The sequence below is a fragment of the Somniosus microcephalus genome, chromosome 6, assembly GCF_052327205.1.
Source record: "Somniosus microcephalus isolate GS21.2 chromosome 6, FLI_Smic_1.0, whole genome shotgun sequence".
NCBI lineage: Eukaryota > Metazoa > Chordata > Chondrichthyes > Squaliformes > Somniosidae > Somniosus > Somniosus microcephalus.
Window position 1 is genome coordinate 145,497,833 of NC_140992.1, and position 23,768 is coordinate 145,521,600.

Below are 23,768 nucleotides of genomic sequence, written 5' to 3' on the forward strand. Positions count from 1 at the left end.
TACTCTCTTAGTGTGGCTCTGTTACTCTCTTACTTTGCCTCTGTTACTCTCTTACTGTGTCGCTGTTACTCTCTTACTATGTCTTTATTACTCTCTTACTGTGTCCCTGTTACTCTCTTACTGTGTCTCTGTTACTCTCTTACTGTGTCTCTGTTACTCTCTTACTGTGTCTCTGTTACTCTCTTACTCTGTTTTATTACTCTCTTACAGTGTCTCTGTTACTCTCTTACTGTGCCTCTGTTACTCTATTACTGTGTCTCTGTTACTCTCTTACTCTGTCTTTATAACTCTCTTACTGTGTCTCTGTTTCTCTCTTACTGTGTCTCTGTTACTCTCTTACTGGGTCTCTGTTACACTCTTAATGTGTCTCTGTTACTCTCTTACTGCGTCTCTGTTACTCTCTTACTCTGTTTTATTAATCACTTACTGTGTCACTGTTACTCTCTAAACTGTGTCTCTGTTACTCTCTTACTGTGTCTCTGTTACTCTCTTACTCTGTCTTTATTACGCTCTTACTCTGTCTCTGTTACTCTCTTACTCTGTCTCTGTTACTCTCTTACTCTGTCTCTGTTACTCTCTTACTTTGTCTCTGTTACTATTTTACTGTGTCTCTGTTACTCTCTTACTCTGTCTTTATTACTCTCTTACTGTGTCCTCATTACTCTCTTATTGTGTCTCTGTTAATCTTTTAATGTGTTTCTGTTACTCTCTTACTCTGTCTCTGTTATCCTCTTACTTCGTCTCTGCTACTCTCTTACTTTGTCTCTGTTACTCCCTCACTGTTTTTCTATTACTCTCTTATTGTGTCTCTGTTACTCTCTTACTGTGTCTTTATTTCTCTCTTACTGTGTCTTTTTTACTCTCTTACTGTGTCTCTGTTACGCTCTTATTGTGTTTCTGTTATTCTCTTACTGTGTCTCTTTGACTCTCTTACTCTGTCTCTGTGACTCTCCTACTGTGCCTCTGTTACTCTCTTGCTGTGTCTCTGTTACTCTCTTACTGAGTCTCTGTTACTCTCTTACTGTGTCTCTGTTAATCTCTTACTGTTTCTGTTATTCACTTCCTGTGTCTTTGTTACTCTCTTACTGTGTCTCTGTTACTCTCTTACTGAGCCTCTGTTACTTCCTTATTGTGTCTCTGTTACTCTCTTACTGTTTCTCTGTTACTCTCTAACTGTGTCTCTGTTACTCTCTTACTGTGTCTCTGTTACTCTCTTACTGTGTCTCTGTTACTCTCTTATTGTGTGTTTTTTAGTCTCTTACTGTGTCTCTGTTACTCACTTACTGTGTCTCTGTTACTCTCTTACTGTGTCTAAGTTACTCACTTACTTTGTCTCTGTTACTCTCTTACTGTGTCTTTGTTACCCTGTTAGTGTGGCTCTGTTACTCTCTTGCTGTGCCTCTGTTACTCTCTTACTGTGTCTCTGTTCTCTCTTATTCTGTCTTTATTACTCTCTTACTGTGTCTCTGTTACTCTCTAACTGTGTCTCTGTTACTCTCTTACTGTGTCTCTGTTACTCTCTTACTGTGTCTCTGTTACTCTCTTATTGTGTGTTCATTACTCTCTTACTGTGTCTCTGTTACTCACTTACTTTGTCTCTGTTACTCTCTTACTGTGTCTACGTCACTCACTTACTTTGTCTCTGTTACTCTCTTACTGTGTCTCTGTTACTCTCATACTGTGTCTCTGTTAATCTCTTACTGTGTCTCTGCTACTCTCTTACTCTGTCTCTGTTATTCTCTTTGTCTCTGTTACTCTCTTACTGTGTCTCTGTTACTCTCTTACTGTGTCTCTGTTACTCTCTTACTGTGTCTCTGTTACTTTCTTACTGTGTCCCTGTTATTCTATTTGTCTCTGTTCCTCTCTTACTGTGTCTCTGTTACTCTCTTATTGTGTATCTGTTGATCTCTTAAAGTGTCTCTGTTACTCTCTTACTGTGTCTCTGTTACTCTCTTACTGTGTCTCTGTTACTTCCTTATTATGTCTCTGTTACTCACTTACTGTTTCTCTGTTACTCTCTTACTGTGTCTCTGTTACTCTCTTACTGTGTCTCTGTTACTCTCTTACTGTGCCTCTGTTACTCTCTTATTGTGTGTTTATTACTCTCTTACTGTGTCTCTGTTACTCACTTACTGTGTCTCTGTTACTCTCTTACTGTGTCTACGTTACTCTCTTACTTTGTCTCTGTTACTCTCTTACTGTGTCTTTGTTACTCTCTTAGTGTGGCTCTGTTACTCTCTTACTGTGTCGCTGTTACTCTCTTACTCTGTCTTTATTACTCTCTTACTGTGTCTCTGTTACTCTCTTACTGTGTCTCTGTTACTCTCTTACTGTGTCTCTGTTACTTCCTTATTATGTCTCTGTTACTCACTTACTGTTTCTCTGTTACTCTCTTACTGTGTCTCTGTTACTCTCTTACTGTGTCTCTGTTACTCTCTTACTGTGCCTCTGTTACTCTCTTATTGTGTGTTTATTACTCTCTTACTGTGTCTCTGTTACTCACTTACTGTGTCTCTGTTACTCTCTTACTGTGTCTACGTTACTCTCTTACTTTGTCTCTGTTACTCTCTTACTGTGTCTTTGTTACTCTCTTAGTGTGGCTCTGTTACTCTCTTACTGTGTCGCTGTTACTCTCTTACTCTGTCTTTATTACTCTCTTACTGTGTCTCTGTTACTCTCTTACTGTGTCTCTGTTACTCTCTTACTGTGTCTCTGTTACTCTCTTACTGTGTCTCTGTTACTCTCTTACTGTGTCTCTGTTACTCTCTTACTGTGTCTCTGTTACTTTCTTACTGTGTCCCTGTTACTCTCTTACTGTGCCTCTGTTACTCTCTTACTGTGTCTCTGTAACTCTCTTACTCTGTCTTTATAACTCTCTTACTGTGTCTCTGTTTCTCTCTTACTGTGTCTCTGTTACTCTCTTGCTGGGTCTCTGTTACTCTCTTAATGTGTCTCTGTTACTCTCTTACTGCGTCTCTGTTACTCTCTTACTCTGTTTTATTACTCACTTATTGTGTCTCTGTTACTCTCTAAACTGTGTCTCTGTTACTCTCTTACTGTGTCTCTGTTACTCTCTTACTCTGTCTTTATTAATCTCTTACTGTGTCTCTGTTACTCTCTTACTGTGTCTTTATTACGCTCTTACTCTGTCTCTGTTACTCTCTTACTCTGTCTCTGTTACTCTCTTACTCTGTCTCTGTTACTCTCTTACTTTGTCTCTGTTACTCTTTTACTGTGTCTCTGTTACTCTCTTACTCTGTCTTTATTACTCTCTTACTGTGTCCTCGTTACTCTCTTATTGTGTCTCTGTTAATCTTTTAATGTGTCTCTGTTACTCTCTTACTGTGTCTCTGTTATCCTCTTGCTTCGTCTCTGTTACTCTCTTACTTTGTCTCTGTTACTCCCTCAATGTGTTTCTATTACTCTCTTATTGTGTCTCTGTTACTCTCTTACTGTGTCTCTGTTACTCTCTTACTGTGTCTCTGTTATTCTCTTTGTCTCTGTTCCTCTCTTACTGTGTCTCTGTTACTCTCTTACTGTGTCTCTGTTACTCTCTTACTGTGTCTCTGTTACTCTCTTACTGTGTCTCTGTTACTTTCTTACTGTGTCTCTGTTATTCTCTTTGTCTCTGTTCCTCTCTTACTGTGTCTCTGTTACTCTCTTAATGTGTATCTGTTGATCTCTTAAAGTGTCTCTGTTACTCTCTTACTGTGTCTCTGTTACTCTCTTACTGTGTCTCTGTTACTTCCTTATTATGTCTCTGTTACTCACTTACTGTTTCTCTGTTACTCTCTTACTGTGTCTCTGTTACTCTCTTACTGTGTCTCTGTTACTCTCTTACTGTGCCTCTGTTACTCTCTTATTGTGTGTTTATTACTCTCTTACTGTGTCTCTGTTACTCACTTACTGTGTCTCTGTTACTCTCTTACTGTGTCTACGTTACTCTCTTACTTTGTCTCTGTTACTCTCTTACTGTGTCTTTGTTACTCTCTTAGTGTGGCTCTGTTACTCTCTTACTTTGCCTCTGTTACTCTCATACTGTGTCGCTGTTACTCTCTTACTCTGTCTTTATTACTCTCTTACGGTGTCTCTGTTACTCTCTTACTGTGTCTCTGTTACTCTCTTACTGTGTCTCTGTTACTCTCTTACTGTGTCTCTGTTACTCTCTTACTGTGTCTCTGTTACTCTCTTACTCTGTTTTATTACTCTCTTACAGTGTCTCTGTTACTCTCTTACTGTGCCTCTGTTTCTCTCTTACTGTGTCTCTGTTACTCTCTTACTGGGTCTCTGTTACTCTCTTAATGTGTCTCTGTTACTCTTTTACTGTGTCTCTGTTACTCTCTTACTCTGTCTTTATTACTCTCTTACTGTGTCCTCATTACTCTCTTATTGTGTCTCTGTTAAACTTTTAATGTGTCTCTGTTACTCTCTTACTGTGTCTCTGTTATCCTCTTGCTTCGTCTCTGTTACTCTCTTACTTTGTCTCTGTTACTCCCTCACTGTGTTTCTATTACTCTCTTATTGTGTCTCTGTTACTCTCTTACTGTGTCTTTATTACTCTCTTACTGTGTCTCTGTTACGCTCTTACTGTGTCTATGTTACTTTCTTACTGTGTCTCTGTTACTCTCTTACTGTGTCTTTATTACTCTCTTACTGTGTCTCTGTTATCCTCTTGCTTCGTCTCTGTTACTCTCTTACTTTGTCTCTGTTACTCCCTCACTGTGTTTCTATTACTCTCTTATTGTGTTTCTGTTATTCTCTTACTGTGTATCTTTGACTCTCTTACTGTGTCTCTGTGACTCTCCTACTGTGCCTCTGTTACTCTCTTACTGAGTCTCTGTTACTCTCTTACTGTGTCTCTGTTACTCTGTTACTGTTTCTCTGGTACTCTCTTGCTGTGTCTCTGTTACTCTCTTACTGAGTCTCTGTTACTCTCTTACTGTGTCTCTGTTAATCTCTTACTGTTTCTCTGCTCTCTCTTACTGTGTCTCTGTTACTCAGTTACTGTGTCTCTGTTATTCACTTCCTGTGTCTTTGTTACTCTCTTACTGGGTCTCTGTTACTCTCTTACTGAGCCTCTGTTACTTCCTTATTGTGTCTCTGTTACTCTCTTACTGTTTCTCTGTTACTCTCTAACTGTGTCTCTGTTACTCTCTTACTGTGTCTCTGTTACTCTCTTACTGTGTCTCTGTTACTCTCTTATTGTGTGTTCATTACTCTCTTACTGTGTCTCTGTTACTCACTTACTTTGTCTTTGTTACCCTTTTAGTGTGGCTCTGTTACTCTCTTACAGTGTCTCTGTTACTCTCTTATTCTGTCTTTATTACTCTCTTACTGTGTCTTTATTACTCTCTTACTGTGTCTCTGTTACTCTCTTACTGTGTCTATGTTACTTTCTTACTGTGTCTCTGTTACTCTCTTACAGTGTGTTTATTACTCACTTGCTGTGTCTCTGTTAATCACTTACTGTGTCTCTGTTACTCTCTTACTGTGTCTACGTTACTCTCTTACTGTGTCTCTGTTAATCTCTTAAAATGTCTCTGTTACTCTCTTACTGTGCCTCTATTACTCTCCTACTGTGTCTCGGTTACTCACTTACTGTGTCTCTGTGATACTCTCTTACTGTGCCTCTGTTACTCTCTTACTGAGTCTCTGTTACTCTCTTACTGTGTCTCTGTTACTCTCTTATTGTGTCTCTGTTACTCTCTTACTGTGTCTCTGTTACTCTCTTACTGTGTCTCTGTTATTCTCTTTGTCTCTGTTCCTCGCTTACTGTGTCTCTGTTACTCTCTTATTGTGTATCTGTTAATCTCTTAAAGTGTCTCTGTTACTCTCTTACTGTGTCTCTGTTACTCTCTTACTGTGTCTCTGTTACTCTCTTACTGTGTCTCTGTTACTCTCTTACTGTTGCTCTGTTACTCTCTTACTGTGTCTCTGTTACTCTCTTACTGTGTCTCTGGCACTCTCTACTGTGTCTCTGTTATTCACTTACTGTGTCTTTGTTACTCTCTTACTGTGTCTCTGTTACTCTCTTACTCTCACAGAATCACAGAAACCCCACAGTGCAGATAGAGGCCATTTCGGCCCATCGAGCCTGCACCGACACATATCCCACCCGATCCCCGTAACCCCTACACCAACACATATCCCACCCTATCCCCGTAACCCCACGTATTTAATCCCCCTAACACTAAGGGTCAATTTATCATAGCCAATCAACCTAACTCGCACATCTTTGGACTGTGGGAGGAAACCGGAGCACCTGGAGAAAACCCACGCAAACACGGGGAGAATGTGCAAACTCCACACAGACAGTCGCCCGAGGCCAGATTCGAACCCGGGTCCCTGGCGCTGTGAGGCAAGAGTGCTAACCACTATGCCACCGTGCTACTCTGTCTCTGTTACTTCCTTATTGTGTCTCTGTTACTCTCTTACTGTTTCTCTGTTACTCTCTAACTGTGTCTCTGTTACTCTCTTGCTGTGTCTCTGTTACTCTCTTACTGTGTCTCTGTTACTCTCTTATTGTGTGTTTATTACCCTCTTACTGTGTCTCTGTTACTCACTTACTATGTCTCTGTTACTCTCTTACTGTGTCTACGTTACTCTCTTACTTTGTCCCTGTTACTCTCTTACAGTGTCTTTGTTACTCTCTTAGTTTGGCTCTGTTACTCTCTTACTGTGCCTCTGTTACTCTCTTACTGTGTCTCTGTTACTCTCTTTTTCTGTCTTTATTACTCTCTTACTGTGTCTCTGTTTCTCTCTCACTGTGTCTCGGTTACTCTCTTACTGTGTCTCTGTGACTCTCTTACTGTGTCTCTGATACTCTCTTACTGTGCCTCTGTTACTCTCTTACTAAGTCTCTGTTACTCTCTTACTGTGTCTCTGTTACTCACTTACTGTTTCTCTGTTACTCTCTTACTTTGTCTCTGTTACTCTCTTACTGTGTCTCTGTTACTCTCTTACTGTGCCTCTGTTACTCTCTTATTTTGTGTTTATTACTCTCTTACTGTGTCTCTGTTGCTCACTTACTGTGTCTCTGTTACTCTCTTACTGTGTCTATGTTACTCTCTTACTTTGTCTCTGTTACTCTCTTACTGTGTCTTTATTACTCTCTTAGTGTGGCTCTGTTACTCTCTTACTTTGCCTCTGTTACTCTCTTACTGTGTCGCTGTTACTCTCTTACTATGTCTTTATTACTCTCTTACTGTGTCCCTGTTACTCTCTTACTGTGTCTCTGTTACTCTCTTACTGTGTCTCTGTTACTCTCTTACTGTGTCTCTGTTACTCTCTTACTCTGTTTTATTACTCTCTTACAGTGTCTCTGTTACTCTCTTAATGTGCCTCTGTTACTCTCTTACTGTGTCTCTGTTACTCTCTTACTCTGTCTTTATAACTCTCTTACTGTGTCTCTGTTTCTCTCTTACTGGGTCTCTGTTACACTCTTAATGTGTCTCTGTTACTCTCTTACTGCATCTCTGTTACTCTCTTACTCTGTTTTATTAATCACTTACTGTGTCACTGTTACTCTCTAAACTGTGTCTCTGTTACTCTCTTACTGTGTCTCTGTTACTCTCTTACTCTGTCTTTATTAATCTCTTACTGTGTCTCTGTTACTCTCTTACTGTGTCTTTATTACGCTCTTACTCTGTCTCTGTTACTCTCTTACTCTGTCTCTGTTACTCTCTTACTCTGTCTCTGTTACTCTCTTACTTTGTCTCTGTTACTATTTTACTCTGTCTCTGTTACTCTCTTACTCTGTCTTTATTACTCTCTTACTGTGTCCTCATTACTCTCTTATTGTGTCTCTGTTAATCTTTTAATGTGTTTCTGTTACTCTCTTACTCTGTCTCTGTTATCCTCTTACTTCGTCTTTATTTCTCTCTTACTGTGTCTTTTTTACTCTCTTACTGTGTCTCTGTTACGCTCTTATTGTGTTTCTGTTATTCTCTTACTGTGTCTCTTTGACTCTCTTACTCTGTCTCTGTGACTCTCCTACTGTGCCTCTGTTACTCTCTTGCTGTGTCTCTGTTACTCTCTTACTGAATCTCTGTTACTCTCTTACTGTGTCTCTGTTAATCTCTTACTGTTTCTGTTATTCACTTCCTGTGTCTTTGTTACTCTCTTACTGTGTCTCTGTTACTCTCTTACTGAGCCTCTGTTACTTCCTTATTGTGTCTCTGTTACTCTCTTACTGTTTCTCTGTTACTCTCTAACTGTGTCTCTGTTACTCTCTTACTGTGTCTCTGTTACTCTCTTACTGTGTCTCTGTTACTCTCTTATTGTGTGTTTTTTAGTCTCTTACTGTGTCTCTGTTACTCACTTACTGTGTCTCTGTTACTCTCTTACTGTGTCTAAGTTACTCACTTACTTTGTCTCTGTTACTCTCTTACTGTGTCTTTGTTACCCTGTTAGTGTGGCTCTGTTACTCTCTTGCTGTGCCTCTGTTACTCTCTTACTGTGTCTCTGTTCTCTCTTATTCTGTCTTTATTACTCTCTTACTGTGTCTCTGTTACTCTCTAACTGTGTCTCTGTTACTCTCTTACTGTGTCTCTGTTACTCTCTTACTGTGTCTCTGTTACTCTCTTATTGTGTGTTCATTACTCTCTTACTGTGTCTCTGTTACTCACTTACTTTGTCTCTGTTACTCTCTTACTGTGTCTACGTCACTCACTTACTTTGTCTCTGTTACTCTCTTACTGTGTCTTTGTTACCCTTTTAGTGTGGCTCTGTTACTCTCTTACTGTGCCTCTGTTACTCTCTTACAGTGTCTCTGTTACTCTCTTATTCTGTCTTTATTACTCTCTTACTGTGTCTCTGTTACTCTCTTACTCTGTCTATGTTACTTTCTTACTGTGTCTCTGTTACTCTCTTACAGTGTGTTTATTACTCTCTTACTGTGTCTCTGTTACTCACTTACTTTGTCTCTGTTACTCTCTTACTGTGTCTACGTCACTCACTTACTTTGTCTCTGTTACTCTCTTACTGTGTCTTTGTTACTCTCTTACTGAGTCTCTGTTACTCTCTTATTGTGTCTCTGTTAATCACTTACTGTGTCTCTGTTACTCTCTTACTGTGTCTACGTTACTCTCTTACTGTGTCTCTGTTAATCTCTTAAAATGTCTCTGTTACTCTCTTACTGTGCCTCTATTACTCTCCTACTGTGTCTCTGTTACTCTCTTACTGTGTCTCTGTTACTCTCTTACTGTGTCTCGGTTACTCACTTACTGTGTCTCTGTGACTCTCTTACTGTGTCTGTGTTACTCTCTTACTGTGCCTCTGTTACTATCTTACTGAGTCTCTGTTACTCTCTTACTGTGTCTCTGTTACTCTCTTATTGTGTCTCTGTTACTCTCTTACTGTGTCTCTGTTACTCTCTTACTGTGTCTCTGTTATTCTCTTTGTCTCTGTTCCTCTCTTACTGTGTCTCTGTTACTCTCTTATTGTGTATCTGTTAATCTCTTAAAGTGTCTCTGTTACTCTCTTACTGTGTCTCTGTTACTCTCTTACTGATTGTCTGTTACTCTCTTACTGTGTCTCTGCTCTCTCTTACTGTGTCTCTGTTACTCTCTTACTGTGTCTCTGTTACTCTCTTACTGTTGCTCTGTTACTCTCTTACTGTGTCTCTGTTACTCTCTTACTGTGTCTCTGGCACTCTCTACTGTGTCTCTGTTATTCACTTGCTGTGTCTTTGTTACTCTCTTACTGTGTCTCTGTTACTCTCTTACTCTGTCTCTGTTACTTCCTTATTGTGTCTCTGTTACTCTCTTACTGTTTCTCTGTTACTCTCTAACTGTGTCTCTGTTACTCTCTTGCTGTGTCTCTGTTACTCTCTTACTGTGTCTCTGTTACTCTCTTATTGTGTGTTTATTACCCTCTTACTGTGTCTCTGTTACTCACTTACTATGTCTCTGTTACTCTCTTACTGTGTCTACGTTACTCTCTTACTTTGTCCCTGTTACTCTCTTACAGTGTCTTTGTTACTCTCTTAGTTTGGCTCTGTTACTCTCTTACTGTGCCTCTGTTACTCTCTTACTGTGTCTCTGTTACTCTCTTTTTCTGTCTTTATTACTCTCTTACTGTGTCTCTGTTTCTCTCTCACTGTGTCTCGGTTACTCTCTTACTGTGTCTCTGTGACTCTCTTACTGTGTCTCTGATACTCTCTTACTGTGCCTCTGTTACTCTCTTACTAAGTCTCTGTTACTCTCTTACTGTGTCTCTGTTACTCTCTTACTGTTGCTCTGTTACTCTCTTACTGTGTCTCTGTTACTCTCTTACTGTGTCTCTGGCACTCTCTACTGTGTCTCTGTTATTCACTTGCTGTGTCTTTGTTACTCTCTTACTGTGTCTCTGTTACTCTCTTACTCTGTCTCTGTTACTTCCTTATTGTGTCTCTGTTACTCTCTTACTGTTTCTCTGTTACTCTCTAACTGTGTCTCTGTTACTCTCTTGCTGTGTCTCTGTTACTCTCTTACTGTGTCTCTGTTACTCTCTTATTGTGTGTTTATTACCCTCTTACTGTGTCTCTGTTACTCACTTACTATGTCTCTGTTACTCTCTTACTGTGTCTACGTTACTCTCTTACTTTGTCCCTGTTACTCTCTTACAGTGTCTTTGTTACTCTCTTAGTTTGGCTCTGTTACTCTCTTACTGTGCCTCTGTTACTCTCTTACTGTGTCTCTGTTACTCTCTTTTTCTGTCTTTATTACTCTCTTACTGTGTCTCTGTTTCTCTCTCACTGTGTCTCGGTTACTCTCTTACTGTGTCTCTGTGACTCTCTTACTGTGTCTCTGATACTCTCTTACTGTGCCTCTGTTACTCTCTTACTAAGTCTCTGTTACTCTCTTACTGTGTCTCTGTTACTCACTTACTGTTTCTCTGTTACTCTCTTACTTTGTCTCTGTTACTCTCTTACTGTGTCTCTGTTACTCTCTTACTGTGCCTCTGTTACTCTCTTATTGTGTGTTTATTACTCTCTTACTGTGTCTCTGTTGCTCACTTACTGTGTCTCTGTTACTCTCTTACTGTGTCTATGTGACTCTCTTACTTTGTCTCTGTTACTCTCTTACTGTGTCTTTGTTACTCTCTTAGTGTGGCTCTGTTACTCTCTTACTTTGCCTCTGTTACTCTCTTACTGTGTCGCTGTTACTCTCTTACTATGTCTTTATTACTCTCTTACTGTGTCCCTGTTACTCTCTTACTGTGTCTCTGTTACTCTCTTACTGTGTCTCTGTTACTCTCTTACTCTGTTTTATTACTCTCTTACAGTGTCTCTGTTACTCTCTTACTGTGCCTCTGTTACTCTCTTACTGTGTCTCTGTTACTCTCTTACTCTGTCTTTATAACTCTCTTACTGTGTCTCTGTTACTCTCTTACTGGGTCTCTGTTACACTCTTAATGTGTCTCTGTTACACTCTTACTGCGTCTCTGTTACTCTCTTACTCTGTTTTATTAATCACTTACTGTGTCACTGTTACTCTCTAAACTGTGTCTCTGTTACTCTCTTACTGTGTCTCTGTTACTCTCTTACTCTGTCTTTATTAATCTCTTACTGTGTCTCTGTTACTCTCTTACTGGTCTTTATTACGCTCTTACTCTGTCTCTGTTACTCACTTACTCTGTCTCTGTTACTCTCTTACTCTGTCTCTGTTACTCTCTTACTTTGTCTCTGTTACTATTTTACTGTGTCTCTGTTACTCTCTTACTCTGTCTTTATTACTCTCTTACTGTGTCCTCATTACTCTCTTATTGTGTCTCTGTTAATCTTTTAATGTGTTTCTGTTACTCTCTTACTCTGTCTCTGTTATCCTCTTACTTCGTCTCTGTTACTCTCTTACTTTGTCTCTGTTACTCCCTCACTGTTTTTCTATTACTCTCTTATTGTGTCTCTGTTACTCTCTTACTGTGTCTTTATTTCTCTCTTACTGTGACTTTATTACTCTCTTACTGTGTCTCTGTTACGCTCTTATTGTGTTTCTGTTATTCTCTTACTGTGTCTCTTTGACTCTCTTACTCTGTCTCTGTGACTCTCCTACTGTGCCTCTGTTACTCTCTTGCTGTGTCTCTGTTACTCTCTTACTGAGTCTCTGTTACTCTCTTACTGTGTCTCTGTTAATCTCTTACTGTTTCTGTTATTCACTTCCTGTGTCTTTGTTACTCTCTTACTGTGTCTCTGTTACTCTCTTACTGAGCCTCTGTTACTTCCTTATTGTGTCTCTGTTACTCTCTTACTGTTTCTCTGTTACTCTCTAACTGTGTCTCTGTTACTCTCTTACTGTGTCTCTGTTACTCTCTTACTGTGTCTCTGTTACTCTCTTATTGTGTGTTTTTTAATCTCTTACTGTGTCTCTGTTACTCACTTACTGTGTCTCTGTTACTCTCTTACTGTGTCTAAGTTACTCACTTACTTTGTCTCTGTTACTCTCTTACTGTGTCTTTGTTACCCTCTTAGTGTGGCTCTGTTACTCTCTTGCTGTGCCTCTGTTACTCTCTTACTGTGTCTCTGTTCTCTCTTATTCTGTCTTTATTACTCTCTTACTGTGTCTCTGTTACTCTCTTACTGTGTCTCTGTTACTTTCTTACTGTGTCTCTGTTACTCTCTTACAGTGTGTTTATTACTCACTTGCTGTGTCTCTGTTAATCACTTACTGTGTCTCTGTTACTCTCTTACTGTGTCTACGTTACTCTCTTACTGTGTCTCTGTTACTTTCTTACTGTGTCTCTGTTACTCTCTTACAGTGTGTTTATTACTCACTTGCTGTGTCTCTGTTAATCACTTACTGTGTCTCTGTTACTCTCTTACTGTGTCTACGTTACTCTCTTACTGTGTCTCTGGCACTCTCTACTGTGTCTCTGTTATTCACTTGCTGTGTCTTTGTTACTCTCTTACTGTGTCTCTGTTACTCTCTTACTCTGTCTCTGTTACTTCCTTATTGTGTCTCTGTTACTCTCTTACTGTTTCTCTGTTACTCTCTAACTGTGTCTCTGTTACTCTCTTGCTGTGTCTCTGTTACTCACTTACTGTTTCTCTGTTACTCTCTAACTGTGTCTCTGTTACTCTCTTGCTGTGTCTCTGTTACTCTCTTACTGTGTCTCTGTTACTCTCTTATTGTGTGTTTATTACCCTCTTACTGTGTCTCTGTTACTCACTTACTATGTCTCTGTTACTCTCTTACTGTGTCTACGTTACTCTCTTACTTTGTCCCTGTTACTCTCTTACAGTGTCTTTGTTACTCTCTTAGTTTGGCTCTGTTACTCTCTTACTGTGCCTCTGTTACTCTCTTACTGTGTCTCTGTTACTCTCTTTTTCTGTCTTTATTACTCTCTTACTGTGTCTCTGTTTCTCTCTCACTGTGTCTCGGTTACTCTCTTACTGTGTCTCTGTGACTCTCTTACTGTGTCTCTGATACTCTCTTACTGTGCCTCTGTTACTCTCTTACTAAGTCTCTGTTACTCTCTTACTGTGTCTCTGTTACTCACTTACTGTTTCTCTGTTACTCTCTTACTTTGTCTCTGTTACTCTCTTACTGTGTCTCTGTTACTCTCTTACTGTGCCTCTGTTACTCTCTTATTGTGTGTTTATTACTCTCTTACTGTGTCTCTGTTGCTCACTTACTGTGTCTCTGTTACTCTCTTACTGTGTCTATGTGACTCTCTTACTTTGTCTCTGTTACTCTCTTACTGTGTCTTTGTTACTCTCTTAGTGTGGCTCTGTTACTCTCTTACTTTGCCTCTGTTACTCTCTTACTGTGTCGCTGTTACTCTCTTACTATGTCTTTATTACTCTCTTACTGTGTCCCTGTTACTCTCTTACTGTGTCTCTGTTACTCTCTTACTGTGTCTCTGTTACTCTCTTACTGTGTCTCTGTTACTCTCTTACTCTGTTTTATTACTCTCTTACAGTGTCTCTGTTACTCTCTTACTGTGCCTCTGTTACTCTCTTACTGTGTCTCTGTTACTCTCTTACTCTGTCTTTATAACTCTCTTACTGTGTCTCTGTTACTCTCTTACTGGGTCTCTGTTACACTCTTAATGTGTCTCTGTTACTCTCTTACTGCGTCTCTGTTACTCTCTTACTCTGTTTTATTAATCACTTACTGTGTCACTGTTACTCTCTAAACTGTGTCTCTGTTACTCTCTTACTGTGTCTCTGTTACTCTCTTACTCTGTCTTTATTAATCTCTTACTGTGTCTCTGTTACTCTCTTACTGGTCTTTATTACGCTCTTACTCTGTCTCTGTTACTCACTTACTCTGTCTCTGTTACTCTCTTACTCTGTCTCTGTTACTCTCTTACTTTGTCTCTGTTACTATTTTACTGTGTCTCTGTTACTCTCTTACTCTGTCTTTATTACTCTCTTACTGTGTCCTCATTACTCTCTTATTGTGTCTCTGTTAATCTTTTAATGTGTTTCTGTTACTCTCTTACTCTGTCTCTGTTATCCTCTTACTTCGTCTCTGTTACTCTCTTACTTTGTCTCTGTTACTCCCTCACTGTTTTTCTATTACTCTCTTATTGTGTCTCTGTTACTCTCTTACTGTGTCTTTATTTCTCTCTTACTGTGACTTTATTACTCTCTTACTGTGTCTCTGTTACGCTCTTATTGTGTTTCTGTTATTCTCTTACTGTGTCTCTTTGACTCTCTTACTCTGTCTCTGTGACTCTCCTACTGTGCCTCTGTTACTCTCTTGCTGTGTCTCTGTTACTCTCTTACTGAGTCTCTGTTACTCTCTTACTGTGTCTCTGTTAATCTCTTACTGTTTCTGTTATTCACTTCCTGTGTCTTTGTTACTCTCTTACTGTGTCTCTGTTACTCTCTTACTGAGCCTCTGTTACTTCCTTATTGTGTCTCTGTTACTCTCTTACTGTTTCTCTGTTACTCTCTAACTGTGTCTCTGTTACTCTCTTACTGTGTCTCTGTTACTCTCTTACTGTGTCTCTGTTACTCTCTTATTGTGTGTTTTTTAATCTCTTACTGTGTCTCTGTTACTCACTTACTGTGTCTCTGTTACTCTCTTACTGTGTCTAAGTTACTCACTTACTTTGTCTCTGTTACTCTCTTACTGTGTCTTTGTTACCCTCTTAGTGTGGCTCTGTTACTCTCTTGCTGTGCCTCTGTTACTCTCTTACTGTGTCTCTGTTCTCTCTTATTCTGTCTTTATTACTCTCTTACTGTGTCTCTGTTACTCTCTTACTGTGTCTCTGTTACTTTCTTACTGTGTCTCTGTTACTCTCTTACAGTGTGTTTATTACTCACTTGCTGTGTCTCTGTTAATCACTTACTGTGTCTCTGTTACTCTCTTACTGTGTCTACGTTACTCTCTTACTGTGTCTCTGTTAATCTCTTAAAGGGTCTCTGTTACTCTCTTACTGTGCCTCTGTTACTCTCCTACTGTGTCTCTGTTACTCTCTTACTGTGTCTCTGTTACTCTCTTACTGTGTCTTGGTTACTCACTTACTGTGTCTCTGTGACTCTCTTACTGTGTCTGTGTCACTCTCTTACTGTGCCTCTGTTACTCTCTTACTGAGTCTCTGTTACTCTCTTATTGTGTCTCTGTTACTCTCTTATTGTGTCTCTGTTACTCTCTTACTGTGTCTCTGTTACTCTCTTACTGTGTCTCTGTTATTCTCTTTGTCTCTGTTCCTCTCTTACTGTGTCTCTGTTACTCTCTTATTGTGTATCTGTTAATCTCTTAAAGTGTCTCTGTTATTCTCTTACTGTGTCTCTGTTACTCTCTTACTGATTGTCTGTTATTCTCTTACTGTGTCTCTGCTCTCTCTTACTGTGTCTCTGTTACTCTCTTACAGTGTCTCTGTTACGCTCTTACTGTTGCTGTGTTACTCTCTTGCTGTGTCTCTGTTACTCTCTTATTGTGTCTCAGGTACCCTCTACTGTGTCTCTGTTATTCACTTACTGTGTCTTTGTTACTCTCTTACTGTGTCTCTGTTACTCTCTTACTGTGTCTCTGTTACTTCCTTATTGTGTCTCTGTTACTCTCTTACTGTTTCTCTGTTACTCTCTAACTGTGTCTCTGTTACTCTCTTGCTGTGTCTCTGTTACGCTCTTACTGTGTCTCTGTTACTCTCTTATTGTGTGTTTATTACTCTCTTACTGTGTCTCTGTTACTCACTTACTGTGCCTCTGTTACTCTCTTACTGTGTCTACGTTACTCTCTTACTTTGTCTCTGTTACTCTCTTACAGTGTCTTTGTTACTCTCTTAGTGTGGCTCTGTTACTCTCTTACTGTGCCTCTGTTACTCTCTTACTGTGTCTCTGTTACTCTCTTTTTCTGTCTTTATTACTCTCTTACTGTGTCTCTGTTTCTCTCTTACTGTGTCTCGGTTACTCTCTTACTGTGTCTCTGTGACTCTCTTACTGTGTCTCTGATACTCTCTTACTGTGCCTCTGTTACTCTCTTACTAAGTCTCTGTTACTCTCTTACTGTGTCTCTGTTACTCTCATACTGTGTCTCTGTTAATCTCTTACTGTGTCTCTGTTACTCTCTTACTGTGTCTCTGTTATTCTCTTTGTGTCTGTTCCTCTCTTACTGTGTCTCTGTTACTCTCTTATTGTGTATCTGTTAATCTCTTAAAGTGTCTCTGTTACTCTCTTACTGTGTCTCTGTTACTTTCTTACTAAGTCTCTGTTACTCTCTTACTGTGTCTCTGTTATTAACTTACTGTGTCTTTGTTACTGTCTTACTGTGTCTCTGTTATTATCTTACTGTTTCTCTGCTCTCTCTTACTGTGTCTCTGTTACTCTCTTTCTATGTCTCTGTTACTCTCTTACTGTGTCTCTGTTACTCACTCACTGTGTCTCTGTTACTCTCTTACTGTTTCTCTGGTACTCTCTTACTGTGTCTCTGTTACTCTCTTACTGAGTCTCTGTTACTCTCTTACTGTGTCTCTCTTACTCTCTTACTGTGTCTGTTATTCACTTACTGTGTCTTTGTTACTCTCTTACTGTGTCTCTGTTACTCTCTTACTGAGTCTCTGCTCTCTCTTACTGTGCCTCTGTTACTCTCTCACTGTGTCTCTGTTACTATCTTACTGTGTCTCTTTTACTCTCGTACTGTGTCTCTGTTGCTCTCTTACAGTTTATATGTTACTCTCTTACTGTGTCTTTATTAATCTCTTACTCTTTCTCTGTTACTCTCTTACTCTGTCTCTGTTACGCTCTTACTGTGTCTCTGTTACTCTCTTACTGTGTCTCTGTTACTCTCTTACTGTATGAGTCTCTGTTACTCCCTTACTGTGTCTCTGTTACTCTCTTACTGTGTCTCTGTTACTCTCTTACTGTGTCTTTATTACTCTCTTACTGTTTCTCTGTCACTCTCTTACTGTGTCTCTGTTACTCTCTTACTGTGTCACTGTTACTCTCTTACTGTGTCTCTGTTACTCTCTTACTCTGCCTCTGTTACTCTCTTACTGTGTCTCTGTTACTCTCCTACTGTGCCTCTGTTACTCTCTTACTGTGTCTCTGTTACTCTCTTACTGTGTCTCTGTTACTCTCTTACTGTGTCTCTGTTACTATCTTACTGTGTCTCTGTTACTCTCTTACTGTGTCTCTGTTACTCTCTTACTGTGTCTCTGTTACTCTCTTACTTTGTCTCTGTTACTCGCTTATTGTGTGTTTATTACTCTCTTACTGTGTCTCTGTCACTCACTTACTATGTCTCTGTTACTCTCTTACTGTGTCTACGTTACTCTCTTACTTTGTCTCTGTTACTGTCTTACTGTGTCTTTGTTACTCTCTTAGTATGGCTCTGTTACTCTCTTACTGTGCCTCTGTTACTCTCTTACTGTGTCTCTGTTACTCTCTTACTCTGTCTTTATAACTCTCTTACTGTGTCTCTGTTTCTCCCTTACTGTGTCTCTGTTACTCTCTTACTGGGTCTCTGTTAATCTCTTAATGTTTCTCTGTTACTCTCTTACTGCGTCTCCGTTACTCTCTTACTCTGTTTTATTACTCACTTACTGTGTCTCTGTTACTCTCTAAACTGTGTCTCTGTTACTCTCTTACTGTGTATCTGTTACTCTCTTACTGTGTCTTTATTACGCTCTTACTCTGTCTCTGTTACTCTCTTACTCTGTCTCTGTTACTCTCTTACTCTGTCTCTGTTACTCTCTTACTTTGACTCTGTTACTCTTTTTCTGTGTCTCTGTTACTCTCTTACTCTGTCTTTATTACTCTCTTACTGTGTCCTCATTACTCTCTTATTGTGTCTCTGTTAATCATTTAATGTGTCTCTGTTACTCTCTTACTGTGTCTCTGTTATCCTCTTACTTCGTCTCTGTTACTCTCTTACATTGTCTCTGTTACTCCCTCACTGTGTTTCTATTACTCTCTTATTGTGTCTCTGTTACTCTCTTACTGTGACTTTATTACTCTCTTACTGTGTCTTTATTACTCTCTTACTGTGTCTCTGTTACGCTCTTATTGTGTCTCTGTTATTCTCTTACTGTGTCTCTGTGACTCTCTTACTCTGTCTCTGTGACTTTCCTACTGTGTCTCTGTTACTCTCTTACTGTGTGTTTATTACTCTCTTGCTGTGTCTCTGTTACTCTCTTACTGTGTCTCTGTTACTCTCTTGCTGTGTCTTTATTAATCTCTTACTGTATCTCGGTTACTCTCTTACTGTGTCTTTATTAATCTCTTACTGAGTCTTTATTACTCTCTTGCTGTGTCTCTATTACTCTCTTACAGTGTCTCTATTACTCTCTTACTGTGTCTTTGTTACTCTTTACTGTCTCTCTGTTAGTCTCTTACTATTTCTTTGTTAGTCTCTTACTTTGTCTTTATTACTATCTTACTGTGTCTCTGCTCTCTCTTACTCTGTTTCCGTTTCTCTCTTACTGTGTCTCTGTTAATCTCTTACTCTGTCTCTGTTATTCTCGTACTCTGTTTCTGTTACTCTCTTACTGTGTCTACGTTACTCTCTTACTGTGTCGCTGTAACTCTCTGACTGTGACTCTGTTACTCTCTCACTGTGTCTCTGTTACTTTCTTATTGTGTCTATGCAACTCTCTTACTGTGTCTCGGTTACTCTCTTACTGTGTCTCAGTTAATCTCTTATTGTGTCTCTGTTACTCTCTTAGAGTGTCTCTATTGCTCTCTTATTTTGTCTTTTTTACTCTCTTACTTTGTCTCTGTTACTCTCTTACTGTGTCTCTGTTACGCTCTTACTCTGTCTCTGTTACTCTCGTACTGTGTTTCGGTTCCTCTCTTACTGTGTCTCTGTTACTCTCTTACTCTGGCTCTGTTACTCTCTTACTCTGTCTCTGTTACTCTCTTACTGTGTCTCTGTTATTCTCTTTGTCTCTGTTCCTCTCTTACTGTGTCTCTGTTACTCTCTTATTGTGTATCTGTCAGTCTCTTAAAGTGTCTCTGTTACTCTCTTACTGTGTCTCTGTTACTTTCTTACTGAGTGTCTGTTACTCTCTTACTGTGTCTCTGTTATTCACTTACTGTGTCTTTGTTGCTCTCTTACTGTGTCTCTGTTACTCTCTTACTGTGTCTCTGCTCTCTCTTACTTTGTCTCTGTTAATCTCTTACTGTGTCTCTGTTACTCTCTTATTGTGTCTCTGTTACTCTCTTACTGAGTCTCTGTTACTCACCTACTGTGTCTCTGTTACTCTCTACTGTGTCTATGTTATTCACTTACTGTGTCTTTGTTACTCTCTTACTGTGTCTCTGTTACTCTCTAACTGTCTCTCTGCTCTCTCTTACTTTGTCTCTGCTACTCTTTTACTGTGTCTCTGTTCATCTCTTTCTGTTTCTCTGTTACTCTCTTACTGTGTCTCTGTTACTCTCTTACTCTGTTTCTGTTACTCTCTACTGTGTCTCTGTTATTCACTTACTGTGTCTTTGTTACTCTCTTACTGTGTCTCTGTTACTCTCTTACTGTGTCGCTGCTCTCTCTTAGTATGTCTCTGTTACTCTCTTACTGTGTCTCTGTTACTCTCTTACTGTGCCTCTGTTACTCTCTTACTGTGTTTCTGTTACTCTCTACTGTGTCTCTGTTATTCACTTACTGTGTCTTTGTTACTCTCTTACTGTGTCTCTGTTACTCTCTTACTGTGTCGCTGCTCTCTCTTACTTTGTCTCTGTTACTCTCTTACTGTGCCTCTGTTACTCTCTTATTGTGTCTCTGTTACTCACTTACTGTGTCTATGTTACTCTCTTACTGTGTCTCTGTTACTCTCTTACTGTTTCTCTGCTCTCTCTTACTCTGTCTCTGCTACTCTTTTACTGTGTCTCTGTTACTCTCTCACTGTTTCTCTGTTACTCTCTTACTGTTTCTCTGTTACTCTCTCACTGTGTTTCGGTTACTCTCTACTGTGTCTCTGTTATTCACTTACTGTGTCTTTGTTACTTTCTTATTGTGTCCCTGTTACTCTCTTACTGTGTCTCTGCACTCTCTTAGTGTGTCTCTGTTACTCTCTTACTGTGTCTCTGTTACTCTCTTACTGTGTCTCTTTTACTCCCTTACTGTGTCTCTGTTACTCTCTTACAGTTTCTCTGTTACACTCTTACTGAGTCTTTATTAATCTCTTACTGTGTCTCTGTTACTCTCTTACTGTGTCTTTGTTACTCTATTACTGTGTCTCTATTACTTCCTTATTGTGTCTCTGTTACTCTCTTACTGTTTCTCTGTTACTCTCTTACTGTGTCTCTTATACTCTCCTACTGTGTCTCTGTTACTCTCTTACTGTGTCTCTGTTAATCTCTCATTGTGTGTTTATTACTCTCTTACTGTGTTTCTGTTACTCACTTACAGCGTCTCTGTTACTCTCTTACTGTGTCTACTTCACTCTCTTACTTTGTCTCTGTTACTCTCTTACTGTGTCTTTGTTACTTTCTGAGTGTGGCTCTGTTACTCTCTTACTGTGCCTCTGTTACTCTCTTACTGTGTCTCTGTTACTCTCTTACTCTGTCTTTATTACTCTCTTACTGTGTCTCTGTTACTCTCTTACTAGTCTATGTTACTATCTTACTGTGTCTCTGTTACTCTCTTACTGTGTCTCTGTTACTCTCTTATTGTGTCTCTGTTACTCTCTTACTCTGTTTTATTACTCTCTTACTGTGTCTCTGTTACTCTCTTTCTGTGTCTCTGTTACTCTCTTACTGTGTCTCTGTTACTCTTTTACTCTGTCTTTATTAATCTCTTAATGTGTCTCTGTTACTCTCTTCCAGTGTCTTTATTACTCTCTTACTGTGTCTTTATTACTCTCTTACTGTGTCTCTGTTACTCTCTTACTGTGTCTCTGCTACTCTCTTGCTGTTTCTCTGTTACTCTCTTACGGTGTCTCTGTTACTCTCTTACTGAGTCTCATTACTCTCTTACTGTGTATCTGTTACTCTCTTACTTTTTCTCTGCTCTCTCTTACTGTGTCTCTGTTACTCTCTTACTGTGTCTCTGTCACTCTCTTACTTTTTCTCTGTTACTCTCTTACTGTATCTCTGTTACTCTCTTACTGTGTCTCTGTTACTCTCTACTGTGTCTCTGTTATTCACTTACTGTTTCTTTTTTACTCTCTTACTGTGTCTCTGTTCCTCTCTTACTGTGTCTCTGCTCTCTCTTACTGTCTCTCTGTTACTCTCTTACTGTGTCTCTGTTACTCTCTCACTGTGTCTCTTTTACTCTCTTACTGTGTCTCTGTTACTCTCTTACTGTGTCTCTGTTACTCTCTTACTGTGTCTCTTTTACTCCCTTACTGTGTCTCTGTTACTCTCTTACAGTTTCTCTGTTACACTCTTACTGAGTCTTTATTAATCTCTTACTGTGTCTCTGTTACTCTCTTACTGTGTCTCTGTTACTCTATTACTGTGTCTCTATTACTTCCTTATTGTGTCTCTGTTACTCTCTTACTGTTTCTCTGTTACTCTCTTACTGTGTCTCTTATACTCTCCTACTGTGTCTCTGTTACTCTCTTACTGTGTCTCTGTTAATCTCTTATTGTGTGTTTATTACTCTCTTACTGTGTTTCTGTTACTCACTTACTGCGTCTCTGTTACTCTCTTACTGTGTCTACTTCACTCTCTTACTTTGTCTCTGTTACTCTCTTTCTGTGTCTTTGTTACTTTCTTAGTGTGGCTCTGTTACTCTCTTACTGTGCCTCTGTTACTCTCTTACTGTGTCTCTGTTACTCTCTTACTCTGTTTTTATTACTCTCTTACTGTGTCTCTGTTACTCTCTTACTAGTCTATGCTACTATCTTACTGTGTCTCTGTTACTCTCTTACTGTGTCTCTGTTACTCTCTTACTGTATCTCTGTTACTCTCTTACTCTGTTTTATTACTCTCTTACTGTGTCTCTGTTACTCTCTTTCTGTGTCTCTGTTACTCTCTTACTGTGTCTCTGTTACTCTTTTACTCTGTCTTTATTAATCTCTTACTGTGTCTCTGTTACTCTCTTCCAGTGTCTTTATTACTCTCTTACTGTATCTTTATTACTCTCTTACTGTGTCTCTGTTACTCTCTTACTGTGTCTCTGCTACTCTCTTGCTGTTTCTCTGTTACTCTCTTACGGTGTCTCTGTTACTCTCTTACTGAGTCTCTGTTACTCTCTTACTGTGTATCTGTTACTCTCTTACTTTTTCTCTGCTCTCTCTTACTGTGTCTCTGTTACTCTCTTACTGTGTCTCTGTCACTCTCTTACTTTTTCTCTGTTACTCTCTTACTGTATCTCTGTTACTCTATTACTGTGTCTCTGTTACTCTCTACTGTGTCTCTGTTATTCACTTACTGTGTCTTTTTTACTCTCTTACTGTGTCTCTGTTCCTCTCTTACTGTGTCTCTGCTCTCTCTTACTGTGTCTCTGTTTCTCTCTTACTGTGTCTCTGTTACTCTCTCACTGTGTCTCTTTTACTCTCTTACTGTGTCTCCGTTACTCTCTTACTGTGTCTCTGTTACTCTCTTACTGTGTCTGTGTTACGCTCTTACTCTGTCTCTGTTACTCTCGTACTGTGTTTCGGTTCCTCTCTTACTGTGTCTCTGTCACTCTCTTACTCTGGCTCTGTTACTCTCTTACTGTGTCTCTGTTACTCTCTTACTGTGTCTCTGTTATTCTCTCACTGTGTCTCTGCCCTCTCTTCCTTTGTCTCTGTTACTCTCTTACTGTGTCTCTGTTACTCTCTTATTGTGTCTCTGTTAGTCTCTTACTGAGTCTCTGTTACTCTCTTACTGTGTCTCTGTTAGTCTCTCACTGTCTATGTTATTCACTTACTGTGTCTTTGTTACTCTCTTACTGCGTCTCTGTTACTCTCTAACTGTGTCTCTGCTCTCTCGTACTTTGTCTCTGCTACTCTTTTACTGTGTCTCTGTTACTCTCTTTCTGTTTCTCTGTTACTCTCTTACTGTTTCTCTGTTACTCTCTTACTGTGTTTCTGTTACTCTCTACTGTGTCTCTGTTATTCACTTACTGTGTCTTTGTTACTCTCTTACTGTGTCTCTGTTACTCACTTACTGTGTCGCTGCTCTCTCTTAGTGTGTCTCTGTTACTCTCTTAGTGTGTCTCTGTTACTCTCTTACTGTGTCTCTGTTACTCTCTTACTGTGTTTCTGTTACTCTCTACTGTGTCTCTGTTATTCACTTACTGTGTCTTTGTTACTTTCTTACTGTGTCTCTGTTACTCTCTTACTGTGTCTCTGTTACTCTCTTACTGTGTCTCTGCTCTCTCTTACTTTGTCTCTATTACTCTCTTACTGTGTCTCTGTTACTCTCTTATTGTGTCTCTGTTACTCACTTACTGTGTCTCTGTTACTCTCTT